General features: G+C 33.2%; 1 protein-coding gene across 2 annotated transcripts in view; it reads left to right on the top strand.

The window, feature by feature from the left end:
- Positions 1 to 12,500, top strand: part of LOC137657744 (forkhead box protein J1-B-like) — a 183,531-nt gene that overhangs the window by 85,730 nt on the left and 85,301 nt on the right. For both annotated transcript variants that reach the window (XM_068392213.1, XM_068392214.1), the window contains exon 2: positions 4,432 to 4,476. The gene's annotated coding sequence lies outside the window, so the exon portion shown is untranslated. The remainder of the gene's footprint in view (positions 1 to 4,431; positions 4,477 to 12,500) is intronic.

Here is a 12,500-nt window from a genome sequence, read left to right on the forward strand (position 1 = left end):
ACTGTATCGGTATTGTATCTTTAGTTATCTCTTGCTCTCCCCCGCACTGATAATATAAACCTGTTTAAGGTTGCTATCTCATGTTTTGTACAGTCGGAATTTTGTGTCATTTTTACTCTCAACTATGTTTATATGACTTCGTTATCTTGTTGAATTAACTCGGTTGCATTTACCTCCCCTCTCTGTTAGAATCTAACAGTTACGTTGCTTCAGTAGTTCTCATTTTATATTTTGTCAATTAATGGTAATTCTGTCTTGTGATATTTCAAGTTATTGGCCATTTTGGTATGTTCATTATTATTTAACAAATTTTTATCAACATCAGGAATAACGATGGCGAAGAAAATACTCTTACTAATACTGTAGTAATGATAATGGCAATGTTGTGAATATCTTTATTTACTGTTAACATTATTATTGTTGGTGTTGCTGTTGTAATAAATATCATTGTTATTTTACTATTTGGTTATCATGTTATTGTACTTAAAAGATATATGTATTCCTGGAAACTTCCTCCACTTATAGAATTATAAGTTTTGTCAAGTTTCTAATTTTGTGTTAAGTTCAAGATCCTGTCTAGTGATCTGCTGGACTTGAATCGAGACCCGCTCAAGCTCGATAGTTTCTAGTAGTGTCTGCAACCTCACCCATCCTTGTGAGCTAATTATGGGGAATTGAGGGAGCCTGTAGGTTTACCTGCTGAATCATCAGCAGCCATTGCATGTTCCTCCCTGGTCATAGCTTGGGTGGAGAGGCAGCCTGGTCGCTGATCATATGTATATATGGTCAGTTTCTGGAGTATTGTTACTGTTCCTGGCTTCTGCAATTCCTGAGTGACCATTAAGGAAATTTCAGGTGTCTTGCTAATTATAATAGCATCATCATCTTCAATAACAGCAATGATAATAATAAAGATGATAATAACCTTGAAAGATCTTGGTCATTAAATTTTGCTCTTGGATGTTTTGGTTTATCAAAACCAAGACACTTGAAGGATTCCTAGTGAAAGGGTCCTGCAAAGAAATATTGGCACTCGATTTGCTGCAAGGAGGAGGTTAGGTTCGACCCCTTCTTGTTTTAAGCAGAGGAAGTGAGAAAGGAATTAAGATTGATCCATTATTGATGGAGAGAGAGAGAGAGAGAGAGAGAGAGAGAGAGAGAGAGAGAGAGAGAGAGTGTGTGTGTGTATTTGTTTCCATCAGATGGGCAAGGAAATAATTGAGAGAGGAAGCTGGAAAGGTTGGAAAAGGAATCGATGCAACACTTTTGATGACCGAAAATGTAGTGAGAACAGTTGCTCTCCTGAGATTATTAGTAATAGTAATAATATTGATTATTATTATTATTATTATTATTATTATTATTATTATTATTATTATTATTAACAGTTATGTGACTACTTTATATTATTATTATTTTTATTATCATTATTATTATTATTATTTCATTTTGGTTATTATCATAATCATCATCATCAAGAGACGAGCCCAACCTTCGAATAGAAGATACCAAATAACACTATAATCCCGTCAAGCAGGGCTTCCCAACCTTTTTGAACTTCGATACCACTTGGGAATTTTTATAGATTCCTGTGTACCCCTAAAATTTATGGTGAAAAAATAGAAACAATGAAGTCATTATTGTGATACAATTTTGCTCTTCAATACCATTGCAGATTACACCATGTATTGTGCAATACTGGGTATTCTCTCAGATCCAATATACCCCCTGAAGAGTGAAAATATACCACGGGGGGGGGGGTACACGTACCCCAGGTTGGGAACCCTCCGCTGTAAAGGAATCTGAAGGAAATGACAAATGTAATGTAAAAGTCTCAGGGTTCATGTATTGCTGTTTCTGTAAATTGAATTGGTGGTTCATGGTAGTTAAACAAAACTACTTTAAATCGGTTTCTTAAACTAATTTCAGCTTTATTTAAGGATTTGAAATTGTTTGTTCATTCCCCGGAAAATTTTTTCTTTTATACATTGCTTCTCATCTTTCTATCTTTTTGCTCTTCTCTCTCTCTCTCTCTCTCTCTCTCTCTCTCTATATATATATATATATATATATATATGTTCATAATCTTCAAGACATAACTATATAACTATATGTTTGTATATATATATATATATTATATATATATATATATATATATATACAAACATATAGTTATATAGTTATGTCTTGAAGATTATGAAGGTAGATAGCCAGACCACATTGTTCATAAAAGATTATACACGCACCACCAGGTGCACACACGCACACACACAAACCCTCACGAATAGGCGCACTCACTCACTCATGCACGAACCATGGAACCTGTGCCTCAGCATCGACAAACACGTATCGATCACGAAAATAGTCCTTCCATTGATTACGGCAATAGTGGTATTGATTACTGGATTGTCCTAACGTGGACTTCCTTACATAGTCTACAGTGTACCTAGTCGGAGAGAGAGAGAGAGAGAGAGAGAGAGAGAGAGAGAGAGAGAGAGAGAGAGAGAGAGAGAGAGAGTTACAAGGATCTTGGAAATCTCAAAGACATTTTAGTCCATTCACAGAGACTATTGTTCTTTGGTAGAGCGATTCACGTTATATATTTAGAGAGAGAGAGAGAGAGAGAGAGAGAGAGAGAGAGAGAGAGTGTGTTACAAGGAGTTACGAGGATTTTGGAAGTCTCAAAGACTTTTTAGTCCATCCTAAGAGACTCTATTTGTTTTTGAGTAGAGAGATTCCCGTTAAGGATTTGAGAGAGAGAGAGAGAGAGAGAGAGAGAGAGAGAGAGAGAGAGAGAGAGTGAGAGAGAGAGAGAGAGAGATAATGTGTTACAAAGAGTTACAAGGAGTTTGGAAGTCTCAATGACTTTTTAATCCATCCGCAGAGACTCTATTTGTTCTTGAGTAGAGCGTTTCACTTAAAGCATTTAGAGAGAGAGAGAGAGAGAGAGAGAGAGAGTCATTATTATTATTATTATTATTATACTAGTTAAGCTACAACTTAGTTGGAAAAGCGGGATGCTATAAGCTCAAGGTCTCCAACTGGGAGCAGTAGCACAACAAGGAAAGGAAATAAGGAAAGAATTAGCTACAAGAGAAGTAATGAAAATTGAAATAACAGTTCTAAGAACAGTAACAACATTAGAATAGATTTTTCATGAATTTACTATAAAAAAGAGACTTATGTTAGCCTGTTCAACATAAAAACATTCACTGCAAGTTTGAACTTATACAAGAAAGTGTGTATTTTGTTTAAGTAAATTACTATATAATCATAAATTATTATTATTATTATTATTATTATTATTATTATTATTATTCAGTATGTGTATAACAATTTGATATAAACTAGTGAAGTTGGGTTAGACTGAAAATGAAAAATATATACAGATAGTTATTAATAGATAAAGATAAATCGATCTACGGAAATCTATTCAAAATAAGATAATGGATGAAAGATAAAAAGACAATAATTGATTAGTAAAGATAAGAAATCGAAGAAGAGGGAAATTTGATGCCAGACCCATCGGTTCGTTGCTTCAGATCCTCTTCTTATCTATTCGTGTGAAATTTTAGTTTGTGTTATCAGATATGTAGAATACATCATTAAAGAACAAGAAAATGCAGTTGTTATTGTTGGGGGTGTTCCTGGGAGGTTGGGAAGGAAACACAATCTTGAAATTAACATAAGTTCTATTGAGAAGGTGCAATACACGAATCAAATACAACAGGCAGGAAATACGTCTGCCTTGGGTGACGAACGAAAATACAAGCACACTGTGTGATGCCCCAAGGCTGGGAAGTACATTGTTGCCATGTCTTCGGGGCGTTGCCACACTTAATAATGAAATAGACATCTATGCATAATAACATTGTAATATGATACATATACACATATGAATACATAGGGGGTGTATTTATTTACAAGAGACATATAATAAATGAGACATAATAAATGGGAAACATAATAAATGGGAAACATCATACATTGCTTTAGGTATGATAATATATTAACGTCAGTTAATGTAACGGTCTCACATTTTATATATCTACAGTTATAATTCAAAAAAAGGCTCTCTGGAGTCCAATGTGATGAGTAATAAGACACAATGAGGAATAAAAAATCAGCAAAGTGTGTAAGGTGGAAGTAAAATATTTATGAAAATTCCTTTTGTAATAAAGAGCAAGTGTATGGCTAAACACAAATATATATATATATGTATATATATACATATATATATATATATATATATATATATATATATATATATATATATATATATATTTATATATTCATATATTATATATATATATATATATATATATATTTATATCTTCATATATTTATATATTTATGTTTATACTTATATTTATATATACTTAAATATATACATAAATTATATCTAATTGGCCTTTTATCCTTTTTTTCCAGAACCTTCACGAAATCCAGACACTAAAATCGGTTAACGTTTTCCAGGTAAGCAGCGCTTGCTTGACATTTTATTTATTCAGTTTATTTAAAACACCGAGATAGGAATAGTTGCTCTGTGTTGTATTGTTTCTGCAGGCAACAATTGTATGAGTGTGTTCCTCATCGTCTAAGGTTACATATGTTTATGTAAATTCATACTGTGAATGCTTAATATTACCATTTTATATATCCTTCCATAACCGTATTTGTTAGTTGAGTAATTGTTTTGATGTTCTACATTTCTTGGCTGATTGATTGATTGATTGATTTAAGGTTTTCAGACATCTTGACATTTAAGGTCAAAGATTATATAATTAAAACTATAAAAGCAAAGATGTCATTTTAAAAGTTAAATCTCCTTCAGAAGACCTGCTTCTGAAGAAAAGCTAAAAATACCGCTAGCATAGTAGGACACATCATGTCTAAGAATCTTGGCAAGGATGAACCTGCCATCCTCACCTCGAGCCTCAAATTGATATCTATTTCTTGGATGGCGATTAAGAATGGGAGGGGTGGCTATGGAGAATCTGTCACTAACCTATTCCTTATATTTATATTCTCGTTCTTTTTATTGCTAATGCATACACATGTGTACCCACATAAACAGGTACATTATAAGCTTTGTATCATTATTTAGAAGACATGAATGATTAAATTAGCGTAATATCCTCTCGTTTCGTTCGCAAAATACGCCATAAAACAATGCTTTATCTTAACTTGAGATATCGAATTATAACAGAAATAAATGAATTATCGTACATTTTTAAGAGATTAGAATCCCTTGGTATTCGCAGCGTTGATTTGCTAATCAGCGCGATATGATTTCAGAAACCCTTTTTTTGGTTATATCCAATCCAGAGACTGATAATGCTACAACACCGTTGGTATTTTGCCTTTCCGCAAAATATGAGCATAAAATATCTGGCCACGTATTTTGAATTTTTTTTTACGGAAACCATAGTACTTTTTTTATCGTATCCTTTCACTAATTTCGATCGGAGATTCTCCGTAAAAATATACAGTTGTCAGTCGTATTTCAGTAAAATACAGGCGACTGTAGTTTTACCATACTTTTTTTTTTATATTGTATAGGTTGATGGCGGTAATATCACTCCTTTACGTCAATACGTCAGTTTTTAAAACGGTAAAAATTCTAGAATAAATGTTGCCAGGAATTTACCGTTTTTAATGCAGATTTTTAACAGTGTATACATATTTGGAACTTCCATCTGTCTTCAGCTATCCTTTACTTTTCAGTGTTCCATTATTTCAATATATAGCCATTTTTAGTTATCCCATCCAAGATACCAACGAATATTCATCATATACAGTATATGTTTTATTAGCTGGAATATATTTAATTGTGTTATAGAACGCAAAGTAACATGGAAAGACATTGGCGTTGTCAACCGAACACGTTTCACTATTGAAAATTTGCATAAAAAAACGGTAAATGTCTGGCAACATTTATTCCAGGATTTTTACCTTTTTAAAAACGGACATTTGACGTAAAAGAGCGATATTACGGTCACCAACCCGTAAAAGATGATAACAAAGTAAGGTAAAATTACGGTCGCCTGTATTTTACTGAAATACGGCCGAGAACAGTATATTTTTACGGAGAATTTCCGATTAAAATTACGGTTTTTTCTAACATACTACTTATCAAATTGAAAGTGTTGGTGAGAAATGTCGCGCGATGTCTTATCTGTGGGTCATCACTTCATCGAATATAATGAGCTTTCATAATTTTTTCTTTAACTTTGGGTACTTGGCACGAAGGGTATTGCCAAGGTGCCGAAAGACGACAGGAAAAGAGTTCACGAGACTGCACGAGTCAAAAACACTCTTCGCCTAAATGCGACTATTATTTTCATTGCTGGTTCCTCATGACATTTTGCTACTTTTAAAAGCATCTTTTTTGTTTTTTTGCATGAGGTCTATGCTCAACTCCTCCCTTCATCCGGTCGTGAGTGGATTTCAGATCTCACACTTCCGTTCGAAATATCCAGGACCAAATGTTGATAAATTTTCATTTTGAGTTTCTTAATTCAATGTCATTTTGCCTCCGAATCAAATGTTATGAGCATTTCATATGAGTTTTGTGACGATCCTGTGTGTATGCGTGTATTAGTGTTTATGATATTCGTGAAACATAAAAAAAAAATACTGATAATTTAGTCTTTATATCTAACACAAGTTGATACTGATGTGTGTAATTTTGCACGTAAATGTTACATGCATATATGTATGTATGGATGGATGATTGCATCCCACTAACTACTGATATAAGTAGGGATGCAACTATGGAACTTATGTTTGTGATTTTACATGGAATAATTGAGAGAAAGAAAGAAAAAAGGGGGAAAAGAAGCGATTACAATAAAGACTGTCACTTGGGTATCGCTATCACCCATCAACCCTCTCATTACTTCATGGACCTTGTTCTTCTCTTCCCCCTCCCTCTCTCCCAACCTTACCCTCCCCCTCGTCCCCTCTCAATACCCCCCACCCCAGACCCTCCCAATACCCACCTTTCTCCTCACGATTCACCCTTCCTCACTATCTTCATTAATGAGTGGGAAGGTTGTCCATTAATTATTCATTGATTTACCTCTCTCTCTCTCTCTCTCTCTCTCTCTCTCTCTCTCTCTCTCTCTCTTCTGAAGTCTAATGTGTTTGAAGGGTTCCTTTTTTAATGGATCTTCAAATCTTAACATAGTTTAGTCCCAAAACCAATAGCTCATTTGGGGATCATTAAAAAAAATCAGTTTCTTTTCATTTAAATTCAATGTTTACAAAAGTCACCAGTTCTACTGTTGTTTTTATCATCAAATATTATCGTTGATAATAATTATCATCTTCATTAATCATATCGTTAAATTCATTACCACTTTTTTTTTTTTTTTTTTTTGTGGTGTAGAGTAACCTTACCAAAAGAAAAGTTCGCTTGAATGAAAAGAAGTACGCAATTGTATAGAATACGCAAGATGCGTATGGTTTATGTTCAGTAGAGTGATGCTCATATAAAATGCATATGATGAAAGAATTTTAATTTGAATACATCTGTGTTAGCTGGAAATTTATCGAATAAATGAGATATAAGAATTTTTATTGAACAAAGAAGATGTAGGATATTTATATAGAAAGAACATGTACGAGTTTATATTAATTACTTAAGATCTAGGTGTTTATCTAGAATTTTTGGAATTTTGCTGTTTCTGTAATGTTAACACCGATAGAAGTAGCGAAAGTAAAGCTATGAAATATACTAGGAATTATTATTATTATTATTATTATTATTATTATTATTATTATTATTATTATTATTATTATTATTATTAAATGTTCAATATGAAACTGACGTCAGGACAACAAAAATTTCAAGGAACAGACTATAACTGCTAAGAATACTAAAAATAGATCTCCTTTGTTCGATGGGGAGACTTTAAAAAAAAAAAAAAAAAAAAAAAAAAAAAAAAAAAAAAAAAAAAAAAGCAGTGAAAGTGGAGTCGGTTTAAAACTGAAATTGCTGGATGAAATACAAAACTGTAAAGTGCCAATATGATTACCTTTTAGGGATGTAAACCGGAATACCATAAGAAAATAAAAATCGGGAATCAGCAATGGACATGAATAACTTATATCGCCCCTAAAAGGTGTATTGGAAATTAAAATGAAAAAAGCCCCCGAATTGGTATAGCGACCAAGAACTGGCTAATAAACTTATAAAATTCGTTAAAAACGAAGCAGAATATATATTTCAGTATGTTACAGGTATTTCATGTTAGATCGGCGCTCTACCAGATACGAGAAATAATAATATAGCAAAAAATGAAGTCATCAGGATAATTAAACGGAAAAAAAAAATTGCGATTGGTCTAATGCCAATATTGGAATTAATTAGGGTAGAGCACTTTTCTAGCCTTGCCCACATAATTTCAAGAATAGTAAATACTTCCTAAATCTTCGAAAGTGAAAGTGGCTGTATTAACACAAGTTCTGAAAAGTGCTCTAGATTATCAGGACTTGATTTCATACAGACCTTTTTAAAATCTATCAGTTATTTCAAAAGCGTTGGATATGTATTGTTTAAACAACTAGTTAGACACTTGGAAAGAGTCCAAGCATTACCAGACAACCAGTCTGCATACGGACAATTACGTTCTACGGAGACAGATTTATGCTCTGTTGTAAATGATCTGTCGGAGATGATGGATGAGAACAGATGTGGCATCTGGATATTACTCGCTCTTTGTGCTACTTTTGATACAGTTGTGCATGAACTGCTACTAAATAATTTACGGTTCATTGGTAATGAAGATGAAGCTTTTGAGTATCTAAGCGATTACTTGGTTGACAGAAACTACTGCGTATGAATTGAAGACTTACTCATTATATGAACCATTAAGTAGAGGGGTACCCTAGGGGAGTGTACTTGGCCCAATCTTATTTTGTATCTATACTATAGATCTATCATAAATACTACAGAGACATGAAGGGAAGCTTAAACTATTTGCAGAGGATAAACAATTTTACTTATCCGTAAAACTTTAAACCACGTTCTTACTAGTGTTGGGGAATGGATGGGAGTCAAACAACTAAACTTAATTAAGTTAATCTTAGTTTATGGTGGTAAGAAAGAAAATCTTAAGAAACTTGGGTGACACCCAAATAAACATTAATAACAGCCTGGTCCCTATATCCAGTGCAGTTCGTGACCTAGATATATCACTTCACGGTTATTTGCCTCTCAGTGCTCAGATGAATAATGAAGTAAGGCTCGCTAGATATCATAGAAATATTGATTTTGTAAAGGTTTATCTGGGTGAATATTCAGTAAAAACACTTGGGATTAATTGTGTTATTATCAGGATTTATTACTGCAAGTCCATCTACTATAATCAAAGCAAAGTGCAACTTAAGAAATTACGAAATGTAATGAACAGAGGAGCAAGATTGATAAAAGGTGTCCCACCCCGAGAAACGATTACTCCTATACTGATTGAACTACGCTGACTGCCTATTAAGCCAAAATAGAGTTTAAGATATATGCAATGACTCGTCAGGTTCTTGGCACCGGGCGTCCAGAATACCTAAGAGAATTGCTACATATCGTGCAGTAACGAATCGTGTCGGCACGAGAGTAGTTATAGATTGTTTAAAGTTATCGAAGCCAAGATGTATTTCTACTGTAGGTTTTAGAGCTTTCAAATATGCGGACCCAAGATTATCTAACAAGCTCTCATGACACATACGAAAGACTGAAGATACTAGGACTTCCAAGAAATAAACTGTAAACTTTCTTGTTTTCTAAGTACTTTGATAACCTGTAGTTGACAATTGCCGCGGAATACGATGTGTGATGCGCTAAATACCTAAGAATGTATACGACAAACAGATCTTGCAGGTCCTGTAGTGTGTAGGGTTTCCTGGTGTGATAGAATCGGAAAACCGTCCTCAAAGAAAAAAAAAAAAAAGATATAATTCCAAAGGAATACCTGATTTTCTAAATTTTCTATTTGAAATTTAATTACAGTAAAATCAGGATACATTTAATCAGTTGGTTTGTCCGAGTTAAGAGTTCATATCTTGTGCCTTTTCTTACGCTTTGTCTCATGTACAGGCCGCCCTAAGGCAAGGGCCTGTTTAGGCCTTATGGGCATATATATATATATATATATATGTGTGTGTGTGTGTGTGTGTGTAAGGAGTTAGTATCTTCATTATACAACTTTCAAGAAACCCATACATATTATACTTCCCTAAAATTGAATTGGGTTTAATGATAGAAATTATACTCAAAATTACTTTCACTTCTCAAAGCCAACATGTTACAACGCCATTAATGAAGAAGAAGAAGAAGAAGAAGAAGAAGAAGAAGAAGAAGAAGAGAGAGAGAGAGAGAGAGAGAGAGAGAGAGAGAGAGAGAGAAATGAAATGCACTCGTAAGAAATAAAAGCTGAACAAAGACCTTGTATTCCCAAAACAGAAACACACACACATACTGTATAGACACACGCATTTATTTATATGATATATATATATATATATATATATACACCACACAGATATATTTGTATATATACAGAGAGAGAGAGAGAGAGAGAGAGAGAGAGAGAGAGAGATTCCAGTGAAAACTGCAGGGAGGATGAGACCGCCGGCGGCTGAGCCCGTTCTTTTGAATAACACCTGACAGGGCAAGATAACGCTAAGGGGGGAAGGGGAGAGAGAGGAGAGAGAGAAAGGCACCCGATTTTTCAGTTAAGGTTTATGAGATAGAAAAGGGAGCTCACTGTCGGGGTTTGTATGAAAGGAAGAGAAAAAAAATTGGAGTTTCATTGAGAGAGAGAGAGAGAGAGAGAGAGAGAGAGAGAGAGAGAGAGAGATATTTTTAGTCGAAGATACAGAAGGGGTTTACAGGATTTACAAGAGTATGTGAGCGACAAAGAAAGAAGGGCTAGAGCTGGTCTCATCTAATTAGGGGTTATTAGAATAAGACACAAAAACGTAAGCTATATAAAGTACCCATACACGTGTATATATATATATTTGTGTGTGTGTGGGTGAGTATATTGTATGGATGCAGACATGTATGGGTATGTACTTAGCATGGATGTGTATATATGTGTACAAGTATATATAGGTTGCACACATATATAAAGATATATATATATATATATATATATATATATTTATATGAATGTCTTTATACATGTGTGTATCTTATATATACTGTTCACATATATACACATACATACAAAGTATATGTATATATACTGTATATAAATGTATACATATACATACATATCTGCACACATCTAATACGCACATATATATATATATATAATATATACATATATGTATGTATGTATGTATATATATATATGTATATATATATATATATTCATATATATATATATATATATGTATGTATATATATATAAATATATATATATTATATTTATATATATACATATATTTATATATATATTACATATATATATATATATATATATATATCAGTCGTTACTAGTCCACTGCAGAACAAAGGCCTCGAACACGTTCCTCCAATTGTGTCTGTTTATGATCTTTCTACACCTGCAAGCTCTCTTAGCTCGTCAATGTATAGTCTTTTCTTCTTTCCCTTGCTTCTTTTGCAATCTCTATGACTCATTCTGGTATCTGTAATTTCAACATATACAGTATATACACATACGCATTTACTCGGACATAAATGCATGAACCCACTCCTGCGACTAAAGTTATAATTATGCATTCTTTCATATAAGAGTCGGCAGATTGAATACAGAAGATAAGCACATTCATAATCTATCCCTGAATTAGATCATGCTACTGTTGTGAACTTGGATGATACCAGCACGGGCTCTTGCTCCAATTTACAGCCCAAAAGAAACGATTATGGCTAACAAGGGGTGAAGAGGATAGTTGCATTTGAGACTGGTTTGTTTTTACAGACCTTTAAAGCATCTGGATTAATTCTATTTTTGTTATTTAACTAGTAAAACTGAATGAATTATTGCCGATTTTAATTTGCTAATATTGGTGTGATTAGTACGTTATAGAAGTGAATGAAGAAACAAGGTGCTAATGTATATATATATATATATATAGATAGATATATAGATATATATATATATATACATAATATATATATATATATATATTATATATTTTATATGCTGTATATATATATATATATATTATATGCTGTATATATATATATATATATATTATATATTTTATATGCTGTATATATATATATATATATATATTATATGCTGTATATATATATATATATATATTAGAATACATGATTCATTAGGCATTAAATAACCTGACGCAACGATTGTAACTTGATAATTAACCTGTGAAGTAAATACACCGTGAAGGTAACGGGTGCATGCGGAGCAACTCCACGGCCAATCAACTCCCAATTTCGCCCCATTTCCCTAACACGTGCTTGCGTGACTTGATCATGTAAAAATGGTGGAGGGGAGGCGCGTGCG

Source organism: Palaemon carinicauda, chromosome 18 (assembly GCF_036898095.1).
Source record: "Palaemon carinicauda isolate YSFRI2023 chromosome 18, ASM3689809v2, whole genome shotgun sequence".
In the NCBI taxonomy this organism is placed as follows: domain Eukaryota; kingdom Metazoa; phylum Arthropoda; class Malacostraca; order Decapoda; family Palaemonidae; genus Palaemon; species Palaemon carinicauda.